This window comes from Geotrypetes seraphini, chromosome 16, assembly GCF_902459505.1.
Source record: "Geotrypetes seraphini chromosome 16, aGeoSer1.1, whole genome shotgun sequence".
Classification (NCBI taxonomy): domain Eukaryota; kingdom Metazoa; phylum Chordata; class Amphibia; order Gymnophiona; family Dermophiidae; genus Geotrypetes; species Geotrypetes seraphini.
In genome coordinates, this window is record NC_047099.1 from 50616722 (window position 1) to 50643043 (window position 26322).

Consider the following 26322-nt stretch of genomic DNA (forward strand, 5'->3'; position numbering starts at 1 on the left):
AATGTGGGGGGTTACAACCCCCCAAACCCCCCACAACGCGGCGCGATCTCTATTAAGTAAAGTGGGGGGGGTTCCCCCCCACGCCCCCCCCCCCCGTCGGAGCCCTAAAAACAGTAATTTTGTGCGGCGCACACCCCCGCGCTGCGCTCAATTGTCTGGCGCGCTTTTGACCTGACACCGGTTCCCTTGCCAAGCTCAGATTGCTGGGCCACTAGGTCTCGCTGCCTCACTTGAAAAGGTTAATACCACTATTCCTCCTCTATATCTTTTCATTTTCTGTTCTTACTCTATAACGTTATTACATTTTTCTCCACATCAGTTATGCAACCTGTGATTCCCCAAGAAAGCAGACTTTACAAGAGTATCCTCCTTCCTTCTCCTCCCACACCTTCATGAAGCTCCCACGCCTACCAAAACTGGTAACTGTACTCTTAGAACTGGGTTTTTGTTCTCTTTATTTAAACATGCTGTTTGGGCTTCTGCCTTGATGAACTATTCTGTTTAACAATGCACTTAATCATCCAGTTGAGTGTTAAACACAGAGCCAAAGGTATTGATTTAATCTGAAATTTACGATGAAACGGCGATCGCTATCTTATTGGGACTTGATCTATCCAAAGACGATTTGATTTGGAGTGCGGTTGTTATCCCCTTAAGAATCAAACTGTTCCCTATAGTGATCGAGGAACGTCCTTGGCGTTTCATGCTGACCAGTACATGCTGTTCTGTTAGGTTAGGTTTCTCCGCGGCAGATGAGAATCACCACGAATGTATAATACTTTTCGGTATCGAACTCTCTGGCCCTTGCCGTAATTTGTGTAAAGACTTCCACACAATAAGATCAAGGTGCCAATTACAGAAAAACTGATCTTAAAACGGGAAAGGCACAGGGACCAGATGGGTTAGGGAAGAATACAATCCAGTGCTCGTCTGCGAATTCACGGTCCGCGATTCGCGGTGTTTTCTGGCCGCGAATGACCAAGCAGGAGAGGGCAGCTGGCGCTCCGGCGAGTGAAGAAAATCACTCGCAGTATGCTCCAACCTCCTCTTCCTGTACTAAAGTCGGGACTTACCAATCAGGAGCTGCGTGTCAAAGCAGTTTCTGATTGGTGAGGCCCGACTTTAGTACAGGAAGAGGCGGTCGGAGCATACCGTGAGCGATTTCCTTCACTCGCCGGCACTGCGGCTGCCCTCTCCTGTCTCCCATGCTAAAAACTGTATTTGCGGTTTTTCAACATTCGCAGGGGTTCCTGGAACGGAACCCCCGCGAATATCGGGAAGTACTGTATTACGTTTTATGTCCCTTTAAAGCTACAGCCGGTTGATATTTGGATTTTCAAAAGGCATTTGACAAAGTACCTCATGAAAGACCTCTGAGGAAATTACAAAGTCATGGGATGGGAGGTAATATCCTATTATGGATTAAGAACTGGTTGAAAGACAGAAAACGGAAAGTGGGTTTCAATGGTCAACAATCTCAATGGAGAAGGGTAAATAGTGGGATTTGAGCGTGAATAGAATCGCCGAGAGTCCACCGCCCTGACGCAGCTACATAGCGAAAAGCCAGCCAGCTTTACATTGGCGGAAGTGGACTAGCAAAGGCAGCAGGAATTTCATCGTCTAAATCATTTTCCCTGCCTAAGCTAAGTTTTTTACTTCACTTTTTTGACTATTTAGTTGCAATAGAATTTGTGAATTGCTAGGCAGGAGGCTGATGAGGTTATTTCCCTATCTATTGCGGCTGTTGAGTTAACTTACTGACAGCGCACGGGGATCTGAGGCCCCTCCTCTTATAAAGCAGTCTTCGAGGATTTAAGTCTAATGAAAGAACACTTATCACTGTTTTCTACCTTTAAAGTATTTAAAGAGTGTAACAGAGAGGTATTTTTGTGAGATAAATAGTGGGATTCCCAGGGGTCTGTGCTGGGAACGCTGCTTTTTAACATATTTATCAACGATCTAGAGATGGGAGTAACTAGTGAGAGAATTAAATTTGCTGATGACATAAAGTTACTCAAAGTTGTTAAATCACAAGAGGATTGTGAAAAATTGCAAGAGGGCCTTGTGTGACTGGGTGTGAAAATGGCAGATGACGTTTAATGTGAGCAAGAGCAAAGTGATCCATGTCGGAAAGAGGAACCCGAACAATAGGAGTCACAGCCCAGGAAAAGGATCTGGGTGTCATGGTTGAGGATACGTTGAAACCCTCAGCTCAATGTGCGGCGGCTGCTAAGAAAGCAAAGAGAATGTTAGGAATTGTCAGGAAAGGAATGGAAAATCAAGATGAAAATGTTATAATGCCCTCGTATCGCTCTATGGTATGGCCGCACCTCAAATACTGTGTGCAGTTCTGGTCACCATAATCTCAAAAAAGATATAGCGGAATTAGAAAAGGTTCAGACAAGGGTGGCAAAAATGATAAAAGGGATGGGAAGACTTCCCTATGAGAAGCTCTTCAGCTTGAAGAGCTGATTCAGGGAGATATGATAAAAGTTTATAAAATAAGAAGTGAACGCGCTACCGGAGGATGTGATAAGCAGGAGCACGCTACAGGGCTTCAAAGAAGGTTTGGATAAGTACCTGGAGGACAAAGGGATTGAGGGGTACAGATAGGAGTAGAGGTAAATTACAAAATTAGTTAGGGACCCCTGTTTCAGGCAATAGGCCTGATGGGCCGCCGCGGGAGCAGACCGCTGGGCAAGATGGACCTCTGGTCTGCCTCAGCGGAGGCAACTTCTTATGTTTTTATGTTCTTAGTGGAAAGGGGAGATGTGAACCGCTTGTTCATTCTCCAAAAATGCTAGGACTAGGGTGGTATGCAATGAAACAATGAAGTACGATAGTAGATTGACAGTAAACTGGAGAAAATATTTCTTCACACAATGTGTAATTAAACTCTGGAATTCAATGCTAGAGAATGTGGTAAAATCAGTTAAAAGTCCATAGGCCATTCTTGAGATGGACTTGGGGAACTCCACTGCTTATTCGTAGGATAAGCAGCAGAAAATCTGTTTTGCTACTTGGGATCTAGCTTAGTACTTGGGACCTGGGGGTTGGCCACTGTGGGAATCAGGATCCTGGACTTGATGGACCTTCGGTCTGTCCCAGTAAGGCACCTCTTATGCTCGTAGGTGAGCCAAGTAAAGGACAATCAAGCCATTGCTGAGGTTGGCTGAGGACAATCAAGTCACTGCTGAGGTTGGCTCTTAGGCATTGGTGGAATGAGGCATTATGACATCACAATCTCAGCTCTGGAATGTTGCTACTCATTGGGCTTCTGCCAGGGACTTGGGACCTGGGTTGGCCACCGTTGGAAGCAGGATCCTGGGCTTGATGGACCTTCGCTCTGTCTTATGTTCTTTTGTGAGCCAGGTATAGGACAGTCAACCCATTGTGACATCACTGCTGAGTTTGGCTCTTAGGCATTGATGGAATGAGGCATTATGACATCACAATCTCAGCTCTGGAATGTTGCTACTCTTTGAAGTTCTGTTGCAAAGAAAGAGGGAAGATAATCCAATGAATGATACAATTAATCAATCAATTTTAGTGGAATTTTTAACTAGTAATAGCCATTATAGCATCTAATCAATCATATCTAAATAGATGAATTCCTAATATATCTACTTTAAAACTAGTATTAATTAATTTCCTTATTGAGTATTCAAAGAAATCAGTGGTGGACAGATCATAAATTATCCAGACCTCTTATGATATATACCATTCCAAGTTCCTGTCTTGTATATTGTTGTAATCATCTATGTCCACCACCCCCTACCAAATTAATTGGTTATTTTACTTAAATTTACTTAACTATTATTCTCACTAACTTTATTGCTATATACTCTGTAGAAAATTAAAATAATCAACTCATTTTCAAATACTTAATCTTATTAATTCATTTGGATATCCTAAATTCATATTGTATTGAAATTTAATAATTTGATAAAGATAGAAAAGCATAAAGTGCATGTGCCTAGGAGAACTTAAAAATGTAAATAGATCAGTTGATTAATTATTTTATTTGGATTTTAACAGTGATTATCACTAAGCTTTATTATCATGTGCTCTATAGAAAATTAAAGTAGTTAATTTATTTGCATTTCCTTCATCTTATTAATTTGTTTTAATGTCCTAAAGTCATATTCTATTAAAATATAAAAATTTGGTAAATATAGAAAAGAATATAAAGAGCAAAAAGTGCATGTGCCGAAGAGATCATAAAAATGTAAATAGATCAACTGATTAATTATTTTATTTGGATTTTAACTGTGATTATCACTAAAGGATCCTTTTATCAAGCTGCAGTAGGGGTTTAATGCGCATAATACCGTGCATTAAACCGCCTACCGTGCTAGCCGCTAGCGCCTGCATTGAGCAGGCATTAGTTTTTTTGCTTGCCGCGGGGGTTAGCGCGTGATGAAATGTCCGACGGGCTAACCCTGCTAGCGCAGCTTGATAAAAGGACCCCTTAGTGATCACAGTTAAAATCCAAATAAAATAATTAATCAATTGATCTATTCACATTTTTAAGATCTCTTTGGCACATGCACTTTTTGCTCTTTATATTTTTTTGTATATTTACCAAATTTTTATATTTTAATAGAATATGACTTTAGGACATTAAAACAAATTAATAAGATGAAGGAAATGCAAATAAATTAACTACTTTAATTTTCTATAGAGCACATGATAATAAAGCTTAGTGATAATCACTGTTAAAATCCAAATAAAATAATTAATCAACTGATCTATTTACATTTTTAAGTTCTCCTAGGCACATGCACTTTATGCTTTTCTATCTTTATCAAATTATTAAATTTCAATACAATATGAATTTAGGATATCAAAATGAATTAATAAGATTAAGTATTTGAAAATGAGTTGATTATTTTAATTTTCTACAGAGTATATAGCAATAAAGTTAGTGAGAATAATAGTTAACTAAATTTAAGTAAAATAACCAATTAATTTGGTAGGGGGTGGTGGACATAGATGATTACAACAATATACAAGACAGGAACTTGGAATGGTATATATCATAAGAGGTCTGGATAATTTATGATCTGTCCACCACTGATTTCTTTGAATACTCAATAAGGAAATTAATTAATTAGATATATTAGGAATTCATCTATTTAGATATGATTGATTAGATGCTATAATGGCTATTACTAGTTAAAAATTCCATTAAAATTGATTGATTAATTGTATCATTCATTGGATTATCTTCCCTCTTTCTATGTTTTAAGGCCTCATCATGCAATACTCTTTGAAGTTCTGCCAGGGTTGACCACTGTCGGAATCCTGGGCTTGATGGACCTTCAGTCCGTCCCAGTACGGCAACTCTTATGTTCTTAAAACACGGCTTGTATGTAAAGACTGTAACTGGGCTATAATTATAGTTTTACAAAGACCACAGGAGGGATTTATGGAGTTGCGGCCAAGTAACATTGGTTAACTTAGATATCACAGTTCCAGTTCTGTTTCTTGAAAAAATATTCAGAAGCCACACTTAACATAGGGAGGCATAGAATTGAGGACAGCAGTTGACGGGTGCAGTTGTCACGTATCTCCTGGTTAAGTTTGTAAGGGTGGTTATACAGTGGCCACCAGCAGGAATTACAACAATCAGGCAGGTATTGGATAAGTTAAGTTGAAAGGCGGTTTTTGCCACAGTCTTCGCCTCCTTTGAAACATCACCTTTACCTATAACACTAGTTCAATAAAGATATTCCAAGGACTCAAAATTGGACGCAAGGATCTCAAAACTGAGCATGTGTGCTGTTTGTATCCTGTTAATACTCCCAAGTCACTAGAGCTTAACCAGAGCTCAGTTTCAGCCAGATGTACAATTGCAGGGTTTAAAAATACTAAGGCAGAAACAACATCAATACTTTCAGATCTATAGAGCTGCTGAGTGTGGGTCTTTGCGCTCTGGGTTATTTGAAAGATTTGGGGCTGCGTATTTGCCAGGGACCATTGGAGCAGACAAATCAGCCCTTGGAATGGAGGCAGGAACTGAATGTCGGGAAACGTGTTGTAAGCTATCCAGGTTGTCTACCTTTGGTTAGAAATAAGGCCATCCTGAGAACAGCGGATCTCCTATGTTCCTTTGAGGAATTGGTCGCCACAATCCTAAAAATGGCGTTAAGAGGGATGTTTCACATGTCGATCAAACCAAAAATGCACTAATTCTAGCGAACCATGCTATGCATGCTGACAGTTTGGGTGTTCTGTACAGTGTTTGCGAGGTTGATTTGACGGCTTAAAGAAGGAAAGCGTCATAAGAGGGCAATTCAGGCGATTGTTAAATTACGCAATAACTGGAACAGAGCTAGTGAAATGCAACATATCTACTCGTACATAGTTCATCCACGCACAGTGCAGCGTTCGGCTTTTAGTCGTGTGGCAGCCACCAGATCAGAAACACGGACGCTCTATTGCAAGATTGCACCATCTATGTATACCCTAGAGGAAAGGAGAGACGGGAGATACGATTCAGACGTTCAAATACTTGAAGGGTATTAACGTAGAACAAAATCTTTTCCAGAGAAAGGAAAATGGTCAAACCAGATGACATAATTTGAGGTTGGTAGATTCAAAAGCAATGTTAGGAAATTCTACTTTACGGAGAGGGTAGTGGATGCCTGGAATGCGCTCCCGAGAGAGGTGGTGGAGAGGAAAACGGTGACGGAGTTCAAAGAAGCGTGGGGTGAACACAGAGGATCTAGAATCAGAAAATAATAGTAAATATTGAAGAACTAAGGCCAGTACTGGGCAGACTTGCACGGTCTGGGTCTGTATATGGCCATTTGCTGGGGGATGGGCCAGGGAGGGCTTCAATGGCTGGTAGGGTGTAGATGGGCTGGAGTAGGTTTTAACGGAGATTTCGGCAGTAGGAACCCAAGCACAGAGCTTTGGATTCTTGCCCAGAAATAGCAAAGAAGAAAAAATTTAAAAAAATAAATTTCAATGGAATCAGGTTGGGTAGACTGGATGGACCATTCGGGTCTTTATCGGCCGCCATGTACTATGTTACCATCGAAGAACAACGTGCAGTAGTGCGCTTTCTTTGGGCAGAAGGAGTGAAAGCTGTGGAAATTCACCATCTGATGTTGATTCAGTATGGACAAAGCAGCATGACTCAACGGAAGATTTAAAGTGGGAAGAACAGGTGTAACCAACGGCCGTCAGCATCACGCACCCAAGAGCACATCAACAGGGCGGTTGCCTTGATTAGAGAAGACAGATGGACAAGGGTGTCTCAATTGGCTGCAAATTTGGAGATCAGCTACGGATCTCCATTTGCCATAATGCACAATGATTTGGGATACGGGAAAGTCCGCACACGATGGGTTCCCAAAGGATTTACTGATCTGCACAAGCAACAGCAAGTGGAGGTGGCAATCCAGTTCCCGAGACGTGAGCGCGGACGGTATGAAGAAGATCTGAGTATTCTGGAGAGAATTGTCACTGGCGACGAGACACGGAGAGCAAAAGGCAAAGCATGATGAAGTAAAGGAAGCCGAGCTCACCGGGCTTTGGGAGCAGCCGAAAAACCTTTCTGCAGGAATGCAGAAACTAGTTGAACGATACAACAAATGCGTCGTCTTGCGTGGAGACTAGGTGGAAAAGCGCTCACTTCTTTTCAAGCCATTACATGAATTTTGCCTTTTACTTTTTGATTTACCCTCATATGTATATATCAAATTGGGGAAAGGATAGTGAAAAATAGATAGTGGAAGGATTAGAAGAATGAAGTGAATTCTGGTAGGCAGAGTTAAGCCAAAATATAACTCTCCCGGCTGCTTTGCATATTTTTTCTGTAGGAGACGCCTCCTCTGTTTAATAATAATAATAACAGTTTATATACCGCAATACCGTTAAGTTCTATGCGGTTTACAGAAGATTAGTGGAGTACAAGTTGAGTTAACTTAAGGGATGTGGGAACAATGGGGAGAAAGGGCAAGAGAGGGGAAGGAGGGAAGAGGGGCAGCTGTCTAGGTATTTCAGGAATAGGTGAGTTTTGAGGCGTTTCCTGAATACCTCATGAGTGGTGGGCAATAGGAGTTGTTCTAGGTCTTTACCCCATAGGGCAGCCTTAGTTTGCATCCTCTAACCGGGGGAGAAACGAAGTGCGAGTGGGAGCTTCTCTTGTGTTTGTTGGCTGAGAAGGAGAAGAGGTCAGTGATGTATTTAGGGGTTAGACCGTAGAAAACTTTAAAACAGAGGCAGGCGAACTTAAACTTTACACGAGCTTCCATCGGCAGCCAGTGTAGCTGTTTGAAGTATGGCGTCACGTGATCGAACTTCTTTAGACCGAAGATTAGTCTGACTGCAGTGTTTTGCATTAGTTGTAATCGTCGCATATTCTTTTGGGGGATTGCTAAGTAGGCGATGTTACAGTAGTCGACTTGACTTACTACGAGGGATTGTACCAAGATTCTGAAGGCAGAGTTATCAAAGTATGCTTTAATGGATTTAAGTTTCCAGAGGGTGAAAAAACTCTTTTTGATTAGGGAGTCCACCTGATCTTTCATGGTGAGGCATTGGTCCAGAGTTACACCCAGTATTTTAATGGTGGGCTGAATGGGGTAGTTATGTTTGTTGATGTCTAGTGGGGTTTTGGTGTCAAGAGGGCGCGGTGAAGCGACAAAGAATTTTGTCTTCTCAGTATTGAGCTTGAGTTTGAAGTCTGTTTAGAGAAAAGGGATAATGAAAGATGGGGCTTGGCGAAGCTTCAGCGTGTTTTGAAATGTAAACTGGAATAAGGCCCACTGGCATGTGTGGCAAGCTGCATCCTCGAATGCTAAGGTTTTGAGGAAGAGGTTTTTAACGTAATGTCTTTTAAAAAAATGTTTCTCACCCTTTCTTTTGAGGTACAATATTGCTGCTATACTGTTTCTCCACAACTGTGATTGCACAACCTACAAAAAAAACCCTCAACGGATTACCTTGGTGATAGTCTTAAGTGGTAGGATAGCGGAGAGTCCTACACAGAAACTCATTGGTTATACACCACTCATCAGATCCAGTGATAAGGGTATGTGATAGCTTGGGGAAATAGTGATGTTTAGAAGCTGGATCACCAATATCTCCTAGCTGGGAGGGCATTGCAAACTTGTGTAAGTCTGAGTAATGGGGGCTGACGCAAAGCAGCGCTGCGTGAGCTAAAATGTAGGGGAGGAGGGCCTGAAGCCCTTCTGACTGCGGGGATATCTGTGATGGGATAGGGGAGAGGACAGACCAGTCTTCTTTCTGGTTCCGTTCTGCCTGGTGGACTCTTCCTCGGGCCTGTGCTTTTCTGCTGGTTCTGGGACTGTGGGGAGGAGGTTGGATGTCTGCTGCTTTTTGAACTTTGTAGATATTTTTGTATTTTATATGTAAAGGGTTAAAATAAACTGCTTTAAATAGAGGCTTTGGCTTTGTGTGTTTCTCGTAGCTAGATTGAACTCCAGCACACACAGCGCTCTCCCAGGGCTGCAGCTGAATGTGGCTGATCTACCGATCCACAACCCCTCCATGTCCCAGAGCTTCTGGTGCTTCAGGCTCCAAGATGGCCCTTTTGACCCCTGCATTGGGGAGATAACGGTATGTTGCAGAAGAAGCATTTACAGCTATTGAAAAAGGAGGTACTTAAGAGTGACAGCTGGTGGCGATTCAGAGCCCGTGGCGAGAGAAGCTGTAAATGAAGATTGACCCCAGAAACAGCTAAGCTGGAAGTACCGAGGAGCTGCCTTTCTGTGGCTTCTCTATTCCCCCACTGCGCTCACGCTCGGAGCAATGGGTGATTTTTGCCCAGGGCCATAAGTAGCTTCACCCAGTTCCCAACCCACCACACTTAAGTATTGGGCTACTCCTCCACTCATAGCTCTACAGACACACAGATTGTATAAGTGTATCTGCATAGTCTGAGTTTGTTCACTGGTGTGCAGTTAACTGTCTTTTGGTAGCTAGAGGGACTCTTTATGTGCTGCTTTTCTGAGGCCTATGGAAACTTTGCCCTGCAGCATCTACCAGCCACAGGACTTCCAGAGCACATTGCCTTCCTCACCACCGATGCATGATCACGTGGGACCCCAGTCCTATCGGACATACCCCCTCCCACTTAATTCTACTGGGAACAAGCAAACACTTTGATCTTTCCAATAAGAGCTGAATTGATTTTTCTAGTGAACACATTAGTAACAGAGACTCTCTCCAGGGAAAGCCAGCTCATCCCCAAGCACCTTGCTACCAAGCTCCAAGCCATAGCCCAGCAAGGAAGCATGAAAGAACGTAAATGGCAAATCAGCACAGGCAGCGCCAGTCATGCTGTGTGTTTTTTGGCTTCTCCATTATTCCAGAATTAGCTATCCCGCCTACGTTTTATCAAAACAGAATGTGTGATTAGAAATCGCAGGAGGTCACACCTAGAAAAAAACAGAGTACCGTAATTGAGAGGAACACTATATAGAGAAAGGATGGAATCCAATTAAAGGAAAGCTTTGGAAGTTGGGAGGTAAGACCAGTACCAGGCAGGCTTCTACAGTCTATGCCCCAGAATTGATGCACCGTATGGCTGGAACAGGCTGCCAGGGTCAATATGTCTTGCTCTGTCTCTGGTAGTCTTCAAATCCAAGCTCAAGCCTACTTTTTGAAGCTACTTTCAACTCTTAACTCTCACTCGCTGGCAGGTACCCATACCCATTGTATCATTCCTTCTACCAGAATCTCCCCAACCCTGAGATGTCCTGTCTGTCTAAATTAGATTGTAAGCTCTTCTGAGAAGGGACCATCTATTGAATGTTAAATGTACAGCACTGCGTACGCCTTTCACTGCTATAGAAATGATAAGTAGACAGAGATTAATGAAGTGGAACCTGTGCAGATCACCAGATTCAACCTGGGCACAGTCTCCAAGTTTTATTTAAATTTTGATTAAACGCTTCTAAAAATTTCTAAGTGATCTAGAATTAAAGCCAGGGTAAAAACACACAGGACATCCAAGAGAGCTCTATGCCAGATGGGAGCAGCTGAGATTGCCCTTTTTAATCTCCAATAGGAGGGCATAGCGCTGTAGTTTCTGCAGGCATGTGGGATTTGAACTTGTATCCCAGATTCATACTTCCATGTATTTGTTTCCATCTTCTTTGCTGTCTGATATATTTGGCCCCCAAGTATTAAGTCGGGCTCTTTGCTTGAATAAAATGCTTGTCCTGATGTGGGTCTAACCAATGGATTTGGATTCTTAAGTTCCAGTCCCAGGCCTTGCCTTGACTCCGCCTGATTCAGGAGCCTTGTGAATTGTCCCGTGCCGATTTCCTGTTCTTAAGTAGGAATGATCTCGCCCACTGCGACCAGCTTTTTCTGTTAATACTGGAGATCTTTTTTCTCCCGCTTCTGAGTACTGCTCATCAGCGCAGAGCATTTTCTGAATTTGTTTTTAATCCACGAGCTTTCATCTTGGGACCTTTAGGGACCCCCACCAAGAAGCCTGTATTGTCAAAACACAGACTGTGTTAGGTCCATAGCTCCCAGTATATTGGGTCCTAGATACTTTTATGTGGATTATTAAGTTGTACTTTTAATAAAGCCTACATCTGGAACATCAACTCTCCACAGCCTCTCTTGGATCCCTTTCTGTGGAGTAACAAGGGTCAATTCTTTGTTTTCGTTTTAATACTGGAGATCAACCAGATTTGAGAACAGGGGGGACATGATCGAGACGTTCAAGTATCTTAAGGGCCGCATCGAGACGGAGGAAGATATCTTCTTTTTCAGGGGCCCCACGACAACAAGAGGGCATCCATGGAAAATCAGGGGCGGGAAACTTCGAGGTGACACCAGGAAATTCTTTTTCACTGAAAGGGTGGTTGATCGCTGGAATAGTCTTCCACTGCAGGTGATTGAGGCCAGCAGCGTGCCTGATTTTAAGGCCAAATGGGATAGGCACATGGGATCTATTCACAGAACAAAGGTAGGGGAGGGACATTAGGGTGGGCAGACTGGATGGGCCGTGGCCCTTATCTGCCGTCTATTTCTATGTTTCTAGAGAGGTCCATGAGATGGCACTAGATGTGAGACTGACTGGATCCCGCAGGCCCCTGGCCTTATGCCTTGCTAAATATAAATTCAAAGTAAGTGAGGTGGGGGGAGAGAAAGGAGGCAGGGAATGCATTCTGCAGCAGAGGGGTTTCGGAAGAGAACATTCCTGTATCCCTGGCAAGGCTAAGAATAAGGCACAGATCTTAGTGTGGGAAGGCTGACACAGCTGGCTGTCAGGGAGATTCCCAGGCACAGGATGTAACTGATAAAACCAAGGAGAGAGGGGAAAGGACCTAGATAAGCATGCTACTAGAGGTTCAGCAAGAAAGAAAAATGCAAAAGACATACTATGACAGGCCTGGCTTCTATCTTCAGCTGGACTGTAGCCAGGGAGCCTGGGTTCGAAGCCCAGCAGCTGTAAGAATCTCTTAAGGATGATATCCAAGAGCTCTGAATTGACCTGCTGAAATCCCATTAGCAGTCCATTACAGCAGTGGCCTTCAGAGGGCATCAGATGATCACCCAAAACAATGTTACTTGGATTTCTCAAAGACTTACAAATTGCTATGGGTTTAAGGTGCACCTGCTTCAAAGCTCTGATATTCTATTTTGTTCCCGTTTCCTCTGGCATTTCCAGCCCCTTCTCTTTCTGCAGTTTTCTAGTCTCTGATTCTGGATCACTCCTGGTACTTTGGCCCCTCCATTTTCCTGGAGCCTCCTGGTATTTTCAGACCCCGTGGTCTTTGCCAGAGTCAACTTCACCATCCCCTTCTCGTGAATTTAAAACATTTGAGTCCCAGCACTCCCGGCAGTTATTCAGGTAGCTGTGATATTCAGACTGGTACCCAGATAACTAACCTTTTGGCTGTCTTAAGTTTATTCAGGCACCACCAATCAGAAACTCTGCCCAAGCTGTGCAGATGGACCATCCCGGCACTTCCTGCATGGTGCTGGGGTGCTATGAAGCGATTTTCAGCGGCAACATTTAGACCAGAGGTGTCCAACCTGTGGCCCGAGGGCCACATGCAGCCCCGTGAAGTATTTTGCGTGGCCCCGGTCGAGGGCGATGCAGTGTTGCCCTCGGGTGTTTACCGTCTTGCCGGCTCCCTCCTCTGTCTTGCTGGAGCATTTGCGCGGCCCCAGAAACATTTTTTTCGACCAATGCGGCCCAGGAAAGCCAAAAGGTTGGACACCCCTGATTTAGACAGTACCACTGGCAATCTAGGTACGTGTCCATTGAGTGTCTCTTAGCTGGGTGGGAAATGCTTCCAAGTGCTAAGTAGCAGGGTGAAAGTTTGGGAACGACGGACCAAGCTTGCGTTGGAACCATGCACTGCTGGATTAGCTCTTGGTTTTCTAACATAAGTCGCTTCTAAATTATATGCAAATAGGATCTATGCAGAGCTTGTGCAATAAACGGGGACAGCAGTGCTTGTCTGGACAGAGAAATGTATCCACACACAAAGAAGAGCAGATCCCAAATAGATGTATAAATTTCTTCTTTAGCCAAAAAGTCTTTAAACCTTTTGAATAAAGAAAACATTTCTACATCTATTTGGGATCTGCTCTTTGTGTCTGTGTTGCTGCGGAGTTACAAGGCCTCTCATTTTGACCTGTATACCACCTAGGATGCGATTTTGCGCACAAAGGTTTTGCAAAGATGCGATTTTTGCACAGAATGTCATTCCAGAGCTGTGCCAATAAAATAAAAAATATATATATATTTCTTATGTTGTCTGGGAAGTATGACTGTTATGTTCAGTTGATGGACGTTTTAGACAATTGAGGCTTTGGTGTACATGTTTGTATGCATAGTTAGTTGGGGAGTGAAGAGCATTTTTGAATAAAATAATAACATTTACATTGTTTCAGGAGATAGGGATATCAAAAAAATAAGATATTTTTCAGACACTTTGGACTTTAAAATTAAACCTATATGCCCCAGTAGAACACAGATCTGCTGAAAAAATGGAACAGAAAATACTTTGTTAAGTCCACAACATGCAACAACAAATATAAAAACTTAAAAAAAAATTAAACCTTTCAAAGATTATTAAAGACCTCAAGGAAAGTTTTTACTAAAATTTTTTAAAAGGTTAAGTCTGCACATCCATTCTAGCACCCGTTATTCTAACGGGCTTAAACACTAGTATATATATATATATATTTATATATTTCTGCTGTGACCTGAGTGCAGCCATAGCTGCCCTTAAGGCAGAGCAGAGGTTCTCAAACTCAGCCCTCAGAACATCCATAATGAATTCTTGATTCTTGATTCTTCAAACTGAAGGGAGCCACAAGCACTAGGGGTCACTCAGAGAAATTGAAAGGGGACAGGTTTAGAACAAATGCTAGAAAATTCTTTTTTACGCAGAGGGTGGTGGACACATGGAACGCGCTTCCGGAGGAAGTGATAGGCCAGAACTCTGTACAGGGGTTCAAGAAGGGTTTGGATAGGTTCCTGGAGGATAGAGGGGTACAGATAGAACTTGAGGTAGGTTATTAAAGTGGTCAGAAACCACTTCACAGGTCGCAGACCTGATGGGCCGCCGCGGGAGCGGACTGCTGGGCGAGATGGACCTCGGTCTGACCCAGTGGAGGCAACTTCTTATGTTCTTATGAATATTCATGAGAGAGATGTGCAAAGCATGAAACTAGTGCATGCAATTTTATTTCATGAATATTCATTGCAGATATCTTGAACACCTAACTAGGTCTATGTGTCCTGAGAACTGGGATCAGAGCCCGTTCTGCAGAGCCATCACTTTCCCTTGTCTTTATTGATTTATTTTTTTTCTTATTAAATCTTATGTTCTTCCTTGAGGCAACAACAAAAGTTGGTGGGTCCTGTATATTTACAAGAAAAACAAAAGTTGGATGTTGGTAATTATTAAAAAAAGAGATGGTTAACAAGAATAATGCCTCTGTGTGATTCCATGGTGCGACCTCACCTGGAGTATTGCGTTCAGTTCTGGTCTTCTTATCTCAAGAAAGATATAGCAGCACTGGAAAAGGTTCAGAAAGAGTGACCAAGATGATAAAGGGGATGGAACTCCTCTCGTACGAGGAAAGACTACAAAGGTTAGGGGGAGATGTGATTGAAGTCTACAGAATCCTGAGTGGAGTAGAACGGGTACAAGCGGATCGATTTTTCACTCTGTCAAAAATTACAAAGACTAGGGGATAGAGAATGACACAGGGACAAAATTTTCTCCGTCCCCGCGGGAACTCATTTTCCCATCCCGTCTCCACAAGTACTTTTCCTGTCCCTGCCGCATTCCTGCAGACTCCATCCTCATCTGCAGAAGCCTCAAACACTTTAAAATCATAAGTGTTCGAGGCTTGTGCGGTTAAGGCATCGCTTATAGGAATGGGGCAGGGACAGCAACAAAACTCGCGGGGAAATTGAATGCCTGCGGGGATGGGGACAAATTTGTCCCCGTGTCATTCTCTACTAGGGGACACTCGATTAAGTTACAGAGAAATACTTTTAAAACCAATAAAAAGAATTCTTTTTTCACTCAGGGAATGGTTAAGCTTTGAAACGCGTTGCCAGAGGTTGTGGTAAGAGCGGATAGCGTAGCTGGTTTTAAGAAAGGTTTGGACAAGTTCCTGGAGGAAAAGTCCATAGTCTATTAAGACACGGGGGAAGCCACTGCTTGCCCTGGATCGGTAGCATGTAATGTTGCTACTCCTTGGGTTTTGGCCAGGTACTAGTGACCTGGATTGGCCACCATGAGAACGGGCTACTGGGCTTGATGGACCATTGGTCTGACCCTGTGAAGCTATTCTTATGTTCTTAGTTAAGCTCTGGAACGCGTTGCCAGAGGTTGTGGTAAGAGCAGATAGCATAGCTGGTTTTAAGAAAGGTTTGAACAAGTTCCTGGAGGAAAAGTCCATAGTCTATTAAGACATGGGGGAAGCCACTGCTTGCCCTGGATCGGTAGCATGTAATGTTGCTACTCCTTGGGTTTTGGCCAGGTACTAGTGACCTGGATTGGCCACCATGAGAACGGGCTACTGGGCTTGATGGACCATTGGTCTGACCCTGTGAAGCTATTCTTATGTTCTTAGTTAAGCTCTGGAATGCGTTGCCAGAGGTTGTGGTCAGAGCAGATAGCGTAGCTGGTTTTAAGAAAGGTTTGGACAAGTTCCTGGAGGAAAAGCCCATAGTCTTTTATTGAGAAAGACATGGGGGAGGCCACTGCTTGCCTTGGATCAGTAGCATGGAATATTACTGCTTCTTGGGTTTTGGCCATGTATTAGTGACCTGGATTGGCTTGATGAACCATTGGTCTGACCCAGTAAGGCTATTCTTATGTTCTTAATCCTCGTAACCGGTAGTGCAGAAGAAGAACATAAACATAAGAAATGCCATTTACCGGATCAGACGCTAGGTCCATCCTGTCCGGTGACCCGCACACGCGGAGGCCAATCCCGGTGTTCCCTGCCAAAGACCCTGTTTACCCGTACCCCTCAATATGTTTTGCAAGAAGGTGTGCATCCAACTTGCCCTTGAATCCTGGAATGGTGGTCTCCAACACAACCTCCTCCGGGAGAGCGTTCCAAGGGTCCTCCACTCGCTGAGAGAAACAGAACTTTCTGATATTTGTCCTGGGCCTGGTGCCCCTCAGTTTCAGTCCATGACCCCTTGTCCAAGTCACATTTGACAATGTGAATAACAAAGTTTTTTGCTCGATTTTGTTGAATCCTTTTAGTATTTTGAAAGTCTCTATCATACCCCCTCGCAGCCTTCTCTTCTCGAGGGTGAGTAATCCTCCTTCACCTCATCAGACTAGGACTTGCAGCCCGCCGTTATGTTGTTCTCAGCCTTTAAACCTTTGCTCCCTTCTCTCCATCGGTGCAGAACAACTAATTAGCCCAATTACCACTAGTGTCTAAAGCAAAGCTGTGCCCTAAAGCTGCTCACCCTGCACACAGCCTGAGTGCACTTTATTGCATTAGTTCCTCTGTTAATTTACATTACGCTAAGGGTGTGATAAACCATCATTAGTTTGACCTTGACCAATGTGGTTTACAGTTCAAATTGAAGGAGAGCAACAGTGTTTGGGCAGGGAGAGACACTGGCTGCATGACCAAAACAGCAGCAGCTGGTAATTTTTCCTCTCAAAAGCGTTTGCACTGTTCTTAGTACTAACAAAATAGAAAAATTAATATGCTCTAGCATCCTCTGATGCCAGCACATTTTGAACCAGAATCTTCTGGGTTAGTTTGGCGGCCTTAGCGCTTTCCCTGAAACCCCTCTCCCCTGAAATCTCTATTTATAGACACCCCCTAGCCCTTTTGCACTTCCAGATTGTAGCAGCTATTGGTGTCCTCCAGCCTCCTCGGCCTTCATTCCTCCATGTACTGTTGGTGTTACAGATAGCCCAGGGCCATATGAAGGCACAAGGGGGCTGAGGCAGCTCCCCCTCCCAAACCATGTCTGCTCTTGGAGATGCTCCATGATTCCTGGAGGAAAAGTCTATAGTCTGTTATTGAGAAAGACATTGGGGAACCCACTGCTAGCCCTGGATTGATAGCATGGAATGTTGCTACTCTTTGGGGGTCCGAAATCCTACTTTCCAGTTTGAGATTCTGGAATGTTGCTACTTTTTGGGTTTTGGCCTGGTACTAGTGACCTGGATTGGCCACCGTGAGAATGGCCTACTGGGCTTGATGCACCTTTGGTCTGACCCAGTAAGGCTATTCTTATGTCAGGTGTGCTTCCTATATATGGCTGCTCTACTGCCCTAGCAAAAAAGGTGACAGTTCAAAGAGAAGTTACCTCCTCCCAAGACATGCCTGAAATCAAATTTCTGAACCTGAGCCTCCTCACCTTCAAATCCTATGTGCTGGAAATTTCAACGAAAACTGCTGCTTCCCTGCTTCTGAATGGATGGTGATACTATATGAAAAAGGGTTAATAAAACCCTCTTAGCGGCACCAACATCACGAGTGTACAGGTTCTGTGTGGTCCAATTAAAGGGTTCTCTAAAGCCAGAGTTCCAATCCCCACTGTTCTGCTGGGCTTATTCTTAACCAAGCTGCAATGTAGGGGCACTGTTACCTGGGTAGAGTATTTTATGGGATGTTAGGTGACCAGAGTGGTATATGGGCAGAAAGAGAGACAGCATCTATCCTAGCTGGAGCCTGGAATGATAAACAACCATGTTTTTCCCCCATCTGCCAGAAGCAGCCAAGTCAAAATTGGTCAGAGTAGTCACTGGTGTGGAATGATCAGGATTCTGAAGTTTACAGAAAATAATTGTTTACATAAGGCACATGGCATGATCTTAGACAGAGTATTATTTATTTATTTAAAAAACTTAATATACCGCCTGGAGTCACAGTAGTTTCCAAATAAACATACATAAAACATAAGAATAGTCTTACTGGATCAAGCCCAGTAGCCCGTTCCCACGGTGGCCAATCCAGGTCACTAGTACCTGGCCAAAACCCAACGAGTAGCAACATCCCATGCTACCGATCCAGGGCAAGCAGAGGCTTCCCCCATGTCTTAATAACAGACTATGGACTTTTCCTCCAGGAACTTGTCCAAACCTTTCTTAAAACCAGCTGCGTTATCTGCTTTTACCACATCCTCTGACAACGCGTTCCAGAGCTTAACTATTCTCTGAGTGAAAAAAAATTTCCTCCTATTGGTTTTAAAAGTATTTCCCTGTAACTTCATCGAGTGTCCCCTAGTCTTTGTCATTTTTGACAGAGTGAAAAATCGATCCACTTGTACCCGTTCTACTCCACTCAGGTTACCATATGGCTCCAGAAAAAGAAAATACAAACTATTCAAAATATCAACATATATGAAAACAGATTTACAGATTGTTCAATAATATATTTTAAAAATAGTACAAAGATGATCAAGCACCTTTAAGAAATACAGGTCAAAAATATGCATCTACAAACAGCTTGGTTTTCAACATCTTAAAACTGTAATGATCTGCACATAATCTTAATTGCCCAATAAGGGTGTTCCAATATGATATTCCAGCAATGGAAAACATTTGGAGTTACAGTACAGTAGCTCTGTTGGAGAATGGGGAAGAGCTGAGAGGGGTGGCCTGATGGGCCAAAATCTCGCAGGTTTGGGAAGTCCTGCAAAGGAAGTTTTGTGAAAGGTCTGAATCTGACTTTTTGACTCCCGAGTGTTGCAACATGATTGTGAGTTTTAGCCAGCCCTGTTCTGCGAATTGATTGAGTTTAGAGAGGAAGAGATGAAGGGATGGGGCAAGTATGCAAAGATATGGCTCCAGAAAAAGGAGGATGGAGTGAGACTATCTTACTTCCATTGTTTTTAATGGAAGTAAAACCCGGATGGCTCGATCCGTTCTCCTTTTTCTGACTCCATATGGTAACTCTAGGAAAGAAGGAAGAGAGAGATGTGAATAATAATAATAATAACAGTTTATATACCGCAATACCGTTAAGTTCTATGCGGTTTACAATAGATTAAGCGAGGTAAAAATTGATTGAATTTAAGAGGGGGGAAGAGGAGAGTTAATAGGACCGAAAATGCATTGTTGAGGAGAAAGAGATTAATAGGACAGAGGAATCACTATGGAGGAGAAAGAAGATGAGTGGGTCAGTTGTCTAGATACTTTAGGAACAGTTGAGTTTTTAGACGTTTTCTGAATTCCTCATAAGTAGTGGGCGAAAGCAGTTGATCTAGGTCTTTACCCCACAATTCAGTTTACAACCTCTAACTGGGGGGGGAAACGAAGTAGGAACGAGAGCTTCTCTTGTGGCTGTTGGCAGAGAAGGAGAAAAGGTCAATTATGTATTTAGGGGCAAGTCCGTTTAGCGCTTTAAAGCAGAAGCAGGCGAATTTAAACTTTATGAGTGCATCGGTAGCCAATGTAACTGCCGGTAGTAGGGTGATATATGTTCAAATTTCTTTAGTCCGAAGATTAATCTGACCGCTGCATTTTGCATTAGTTGTACACGTCGCATATTTTTTGGGGAAATGGCTAAGTAGGCGATGTTACAGTAGTCAAGTTGACTTAGTACGAGGGATTGGACCAGGGTTCTGAATGCCGACGTATCGAAATAAGCTTTAATGGATCTGAGTTTCCAGAGAGTGAAGAAACCCTTTCTGATTAAGGAGTCCACCTGATCTTTCATGGTTAGGCATTGATCTAGAGTTACGCCTAGAAGTCGTCTGATTATGGCGGTATAGAAGAATTATGTTATGTTATGTTATGATTGACATGTACCAAGAAAGAGATGGCTAGGCTTAGACTGATTCAAAATACGGGAGTCAAATTAATTTATGGTCTAAAGAAATATGATCATGTGACTCCTTTCTAGCGTGAGTTGCGTTGGCTTCCAGTAGAGGTGTGTGTTTTGTTTAAGCTGGGTTGTCTTTGTTTCAAAGTTGCGTATGGTATTACTCCAAACTATATGACCGATAGATTTCTCATAGCATTCCATAAACATAAGAGAGAATCACATGCATTGGTTAATTTTCCATCTGCTCAAGGTTGTAAGAGCAAGAAATCCTTGGAACATACACTCGCATTTCGGGCTGCTTTCTATGACAGGGAATTGAGGCCACTGTTGCGTAGTGCAAGCACTTTCGATCTCAATTGAAAACTCATTTTTTTTTTTTCCAAAATATTTAGCGAACTAATTAAAATCATCCTTAGGATATGTTATTTTTAATCTTTTGTTCACCAAATTTAACTTATGGTTATGCGGTTTATAAGTACGATGTTATGTTTTGATTAGAGCAGGCAGTGGCGCTACGGGGAGAAGAACATAGGGGGCGAAGAAGAGGTAAAGAGAATTGGCTGGGAGCGAGAATGTTGCATGAAGAGCCAGAAGTGTAAATAAAGAAGGGTCACCTGGAATATTTTATCTTTTTACATGTCTAATTTTTAAGGTGGGGCCATTTGGCATTTAGAAGAGCTGCAGGAGCGTTGACTGTGTGTGTCCATCACTTCCAGCCTGCCTTCGGACTCTTTATTAGGGGTGGATATTTCTAAAATGCATTCTTCTATTGAGAAATGTCCTTAAAGCATGTAGCTCTTCCTCCCATCACTTCCCCCTTTTTGTCCTAAGCTTGGAGAGAAAGTAGAGAGTATTGGGGGAAATATAAGAATGACAATGGAGGCTGCCATTGAAGGACATTGTTTTATCTGGTGAATCGCAGTAAGGGGTGATATAATCCATCTCTCCAGTACTCTCACCCCTGAAATCTCCAGCACAGTCCGTGGAGGATCAGTCCTGGAGGATTCCTTTTACTGTCCCATGCAAAGCTGTCATGGCCCCTTTCCTCTGAATGCCTTCAGCAGCAATCAGATGTGGAACACTGGCTATGCAATTGAGGGGAAGGAAGTAGAGACTTTGGGTAGGGCTGAACCTTAAGTCATAGCACCTGGTGGGGTGAAAATAGTGTTATAGTCTACTCTACTGAAACTCTGATTACTGAAAACCTTTTTTTTTAAATTATTTGTTGGAAAAAGTTGTTCAGTACAAGAGAGAGCAGAATGGTTCTTCTGTTGTCCTTGAACCCCTAACTAACTGTACGTCACTCAGTGGGATTTATCTTTGAGCCATCAGCAACTCTTGAGAATTGGCCTTTCTTTACACAATCTTCTCTATTCTGCAGATTTCTAAGCCCAGAAGAGGACAAGGGGAAGTTCCGAAAGGGTCCTAGTGTGAAAGCCTTGCTGGCCTAGAGGTTGGGTGCAGGGTTAGTAACAGAAGAGGTGTGGGTTCAACTCCCACTGTCTCCACTTCAAGAGACGAAGGTAGTTTTAGTGAAATTTTGGCCATTTTTCATAGGAAAAAGCAGCATAACCCTGGCTGGTGGTGGCTCATCCGCAGTTATTGAGTTTTTACCAAATATATTCAGTATGCAGGTCTATCTGACCCCTAACCCCATCCACCCACACCACTTACCTGCTCTAGCCATCCTAGCTATGGCTAAGCTAGGCTAGAACCCACAACCTCCTAGATTTGACCAAAGCACCTTAGCCGCCGAGCCACCAGTCAGCCAGATAGGAAGAGCTTTTTTTTTTTGTCCCTTTATCCTTTCCTTCTTGGACTCAACTATAAAAGTGGTGGGAGTGTGGGATTCAAAGCCAGGACCTCTCCACCATGGAGCTACTCACTTTCCTCTGAGCCACCACACAGGTAGTTACAGACAGCTTTCTTTTTCGTTCCCTTATACCTCTCCTTCCAGGACTCAACTGTAAAATAGGTGCTAGTGTGGGATTCAAACCCAGGACCTCTCCACCATGGAGCTACTCACTTTCCTCTGAGCCACCACACAGGTAGTTACAGACAGCTTTCTTTTTTGTTCCCTTATACCTCTCCTTCCAGGACTCAACTATAAAACATTTACAGTTCTCAACATCAGTCGAAGCATCCTTTGAAAGATTCATCGAGGCATAGATCCTCTTCTCGAGACATGCCTCATCTCTCTACACCTCGAGGTCATTCGAGGGTTTCTATTCCAAAGTCGAGAATACCACCTCCAACTGCTTCTCCTACAAGGCCTTCATCTCCCAGTGAGTCGTTTACACCGGAATATTCTGGGCTCAGGTGTGAGTAATCCAGGGAAACTTCGCCCTCGTTCTCTGCTCTTTGAGGCGCTTTGAGGTCACCTTCCCCTCCAGAGCAGCCTACTTTGGAACAGATATCTTTCTCTTCTTTTTTACGTCAGATGAGTAAAGAACTCAAGATTAATTTGGGCTCTGATTCCAAACACACTCCTATTTAGAAGAAATAGGATTATCTCGACCTCCAGAGGAGTCTCTTAAAATAACCATTAATAGACTTCTGTTTCAAACTTTCAAGAGAAACCTTGAAACACCTTTTTCCATTCCTGCTATACCAAGCAAGCTGGAATCCCGTTACCACATGATCCATTGCAAAGGCTTCGAGAAGTCTCAGCTATCATATCAATCCCTTCTCGTGGAGTCCTAGCAGAAACGGAACAACCCTTCTATGCCACTGTCCCTCCTGGAAGAGACCATGGACAAGTTTGGACGCTGCTTGTATCATTCTCTGATGGCAACCAGGGTTTTGAACTATAATTTTATCTTCATTTCTTATTTTAAGCATTTAGTTGACACACTGCCTGCTTATTTAAAGTATGTTCCACAACACTGTCTTACAGGGTTTCAGAATACCATCACTACTCTCAATCAACTCCGCATGCATCTTCTTCAATTTTCATATAAGAACATAAGAATTGCTGCTGCTGGATCAGACTAGTGGTCCATCGTGCTCAGCAGTCCGCTCACACGGCGGCCCTCTGATCAAAGACCAGGGCGACGAAAATGATAGGAGGCTTGCGCCAGAAGACGTATGAGGAGAGACTGGAAGCCCTGAATATGTATACCCTAGAGGAAAGGAGAGACAGGGGAGATATGATTCAGACGTTCAAATACTTGAAGGATATTAACATAGAACAAAATCTTTTCCAGAGAAAGGAAAATGGTAAAACCAGAGGACATAATTTGAGGTTGAGGGGTGGTAGATTCAAGAGCAATGTTAGAAAATTCTACTTTACGGAGAGGGTAGTGGATGCCTGGAATGCGCTCCCGAGAGAGGTGGTGGAGAGTAAAACTGTGACTGAGTTCAAAGAAGCGTGGGATGAACACAGAAGATTTAGAATCAGAATATAATATTAAATATTGAACTAGGCCAGTTACTGGGCAGACTTGCACGGTCTGTGTCTGTGTCTGGCCGTTTGGTGGAGGATAGGCAGGGGAGGGCTTCAATGGCTGGGAGGGTGTAGATGGGCTGGAGTAAGTCTTAACAGAGATTTCGGCAGTTGGAACCCAAGCACAGTACCGGGTAAAGCTTTGGATTCTTGCCCAGAAATAGCTAAGAAGAAAAAAAAAAAAAAAAAAAATTTAAATTGAATCAGGTTGGGCAGACTGGATGGACCATTCGGGTCTTTATCTGCCGTCATCTACTATGTTACTATGTTACTAACTGAGACTTGTCTAACTTTGTCTTCTAGTGATTCTTCCCCTCCTGTCTCAAGGCCTGGATCTCCTTCTAGTGTGCCCCGACCGAGGCACTGCACTAAACCTGCCTCATATTTGAAGCTCTTGCCTTCTAAGCGGCCGAGGGATTCCCCTCCTCGGAGGGAACGGTCCCCTGCCATGCGGGCCTCAAGGCCTGTCAAGGCCTCTGTGCAGCCGAGGCATAGGTCTTGTTCTCGATAGCCTCCTTCTCCGTCTGTTTCCCCGGGGTGAGGCTTGTCTGAGTCGAGGTACCCTTCTTTGAAGCCATTTGGGGAGCTTCCTTTCCCTCCGGCGTCCCCCGGACTTATCCCTGGGTCCCTATGCCTCGGACCCCAGGGTCCTCTACGAGTCACATAAAGCGTGGGCGTTCTTCGACTCCCCCAAGGAGGTTCAGCAGAGCATCCTTGATGTCCCAGTCTCGGGAATCTGATATGCCTGCCTATTATTCGAGGTAAGTTTCTCCTTCCTTCTCAGTTGCTCCAAGGTCTCGGTTTTCCTTACCTCTTGAGGGACCTCCTTTTTCCAAGACCGCCTCTTTCACCCGGGTTGTCTCTGACATGGGGAAGGCTCTTCAGCTGGATCTCCAGTCTGAATCCAGGTATACCCAGGAATATTTGGCGGAGATGGGCCTCTCTCATCCGCCACGGGAGTCTTTGCGTCTGCCCCTGCATCAGGTTTTGAAACAGATGTTTTTCAGGAATTTGGAGACCCCTTATACTGTTCCTGCCACCTGCTATCAGACAGTTCCTTGTAATGGATTTGAAAAGGCGCAGCTTTCCCATCAATCCTTGGTGGTGGAATCTTCGTTGAAGAAATCTAATCCGTCCAAGATCTATGCTGCTGTCCCCCCGGGCAGAGAGAGGCATACGATGGACAAGTTTGGTCGCCATCTCTACCAGAACTTGATGATGGCGAACTGAGATCTCAGTTATAATTTTACCTTTACCTCCTACCTCAGGTACTGCATGGACACCATGCAGTCGTTTCAGTTGGATTTGGCCGCCCACCGCCAACAGGAGTTCTAGCAGCTTCAGGAGACGCTTTCCCAAATTCATCTCTATAAGCTCCAGGCCTCCTATGATGCTTTTGAGTTGTCATCTAGAGTCACAGCTTTTGCGGTCGCCATGCGCTGCTTGGCCTGGCTCCGCATCGTGGACATAGACCCTAATCTCCAGGATCATATAGCGAATTTCCCTTGTGTAAGGAATGAGCTGTTTGACGATTCCATTGAGGTGGCCACTAAATGCCTCTCCGAGCATGAACGGTCTTTCGCTTCCCTGGTGAGGCAGAAAGCGAAGACTCCTCCTGCTAAGCCATACAAGCTTCCTCCACGGTGCTACCCTGGCTTTTTCTCGCCCGCCTCCCAGGCGTCCGCAGCAGCAGCAGCGTCCCCCTAAATCTCAGGCGCCTGCTGCGGCCAAACCGGGGCCGTCCTTTTGACAGTTCAAGTCAAAGCATGCCTGGCCCCTTCGTCCACCAGTCCTCTCTCCTGCCCATTGGAGGTTGACTCCATCACTTTTATCATCAGTGGGAGATGATTACATCGGACCTCTGGGTTCTCACAATCATTCAGGAGGGATACTTGCTTCAATTCCTTCACGTCCCTCTGGACCTTTCGCCAAGAGAGTTTCCTTCAAATAGGTTGCAATTTCTCCTTCTTCTTCAGGAGGCTCGGGCTCTCCTTTGCCTCCAGGCTGTCGAGGAGGTTCCGTTGGGTTAACAGAACATGGGATTTTATATCTGGTATTTTCTGGTCCCCGTGAAGACTGGGGATTTGTGCCCTATCCTGGACCTGCGAGCTCTCAACTGGTTTCTGGTCAAAGAAAAGTTTCGTATGCTCTCTTTCCCGACGTTGTACCCCCTGATGGACAAGGGGGATTGGTTATGCTCGTTGGACCTCAAGGAGGCCTACACTCACATTCCGACTCATCCGGCCTCTCGCAGATTTTTGAGATTCCGGGTGGGGAATCTCCATCTCCAGTATCGTGTTCTCGCTTTCAGCCTTGCCACCTCCCTGAGGGTTTCCACGAAGTGCCTTGTGGTGGTGGCCACAGCCCTGTGGACGCAGGGCCTTCAGGTATTTCCTTACCTCGATGATTGGCTCATCAAGGCGTCGTCTCCGCAGGAGGTTATTGCAGCAACCCATCAGACTATTACATTCCTTCAAATTCTAGGCTTCGATGTGAACTTCCCCAAGTCCCAGTTGTGTCCATCTCATTCTCTCCAGTTCATCGGAGCAGGACTGGACACGCTTCATCCTTTGCTCTTTCCTGCCTCAGCCTCGTCG

The 26322-nt window shown here is 44.0% G+C and overlaps 1 protein-coding gene across 2 annotated transcripts in view; it reads left to right on the forward strand.

The window, feature by feature from the left end:
* The window catches only part of PTGER1 (prostaglandin E receptor 1), a 111670-nt gene that overhangs the window by 7820 nt on the left and 77528 nt on the right, over nt 1-26322 (forward strand). The window contains exon 1 of one of the 2 annotated variants that reach the window (XM_033925464.1): nt 8577-9594. The exons of the other annotated variant lie outside the window; for it this stretch is intronic. The gene's annotated coding sequence lies outside the window, so the exon portion shown is untranslated. Of the gene's footprint in view, nt 1-8576; nt 9595-26322 lie in introns of those variants that run through there. 2 annotated transcript variants of the gene reach the window in all.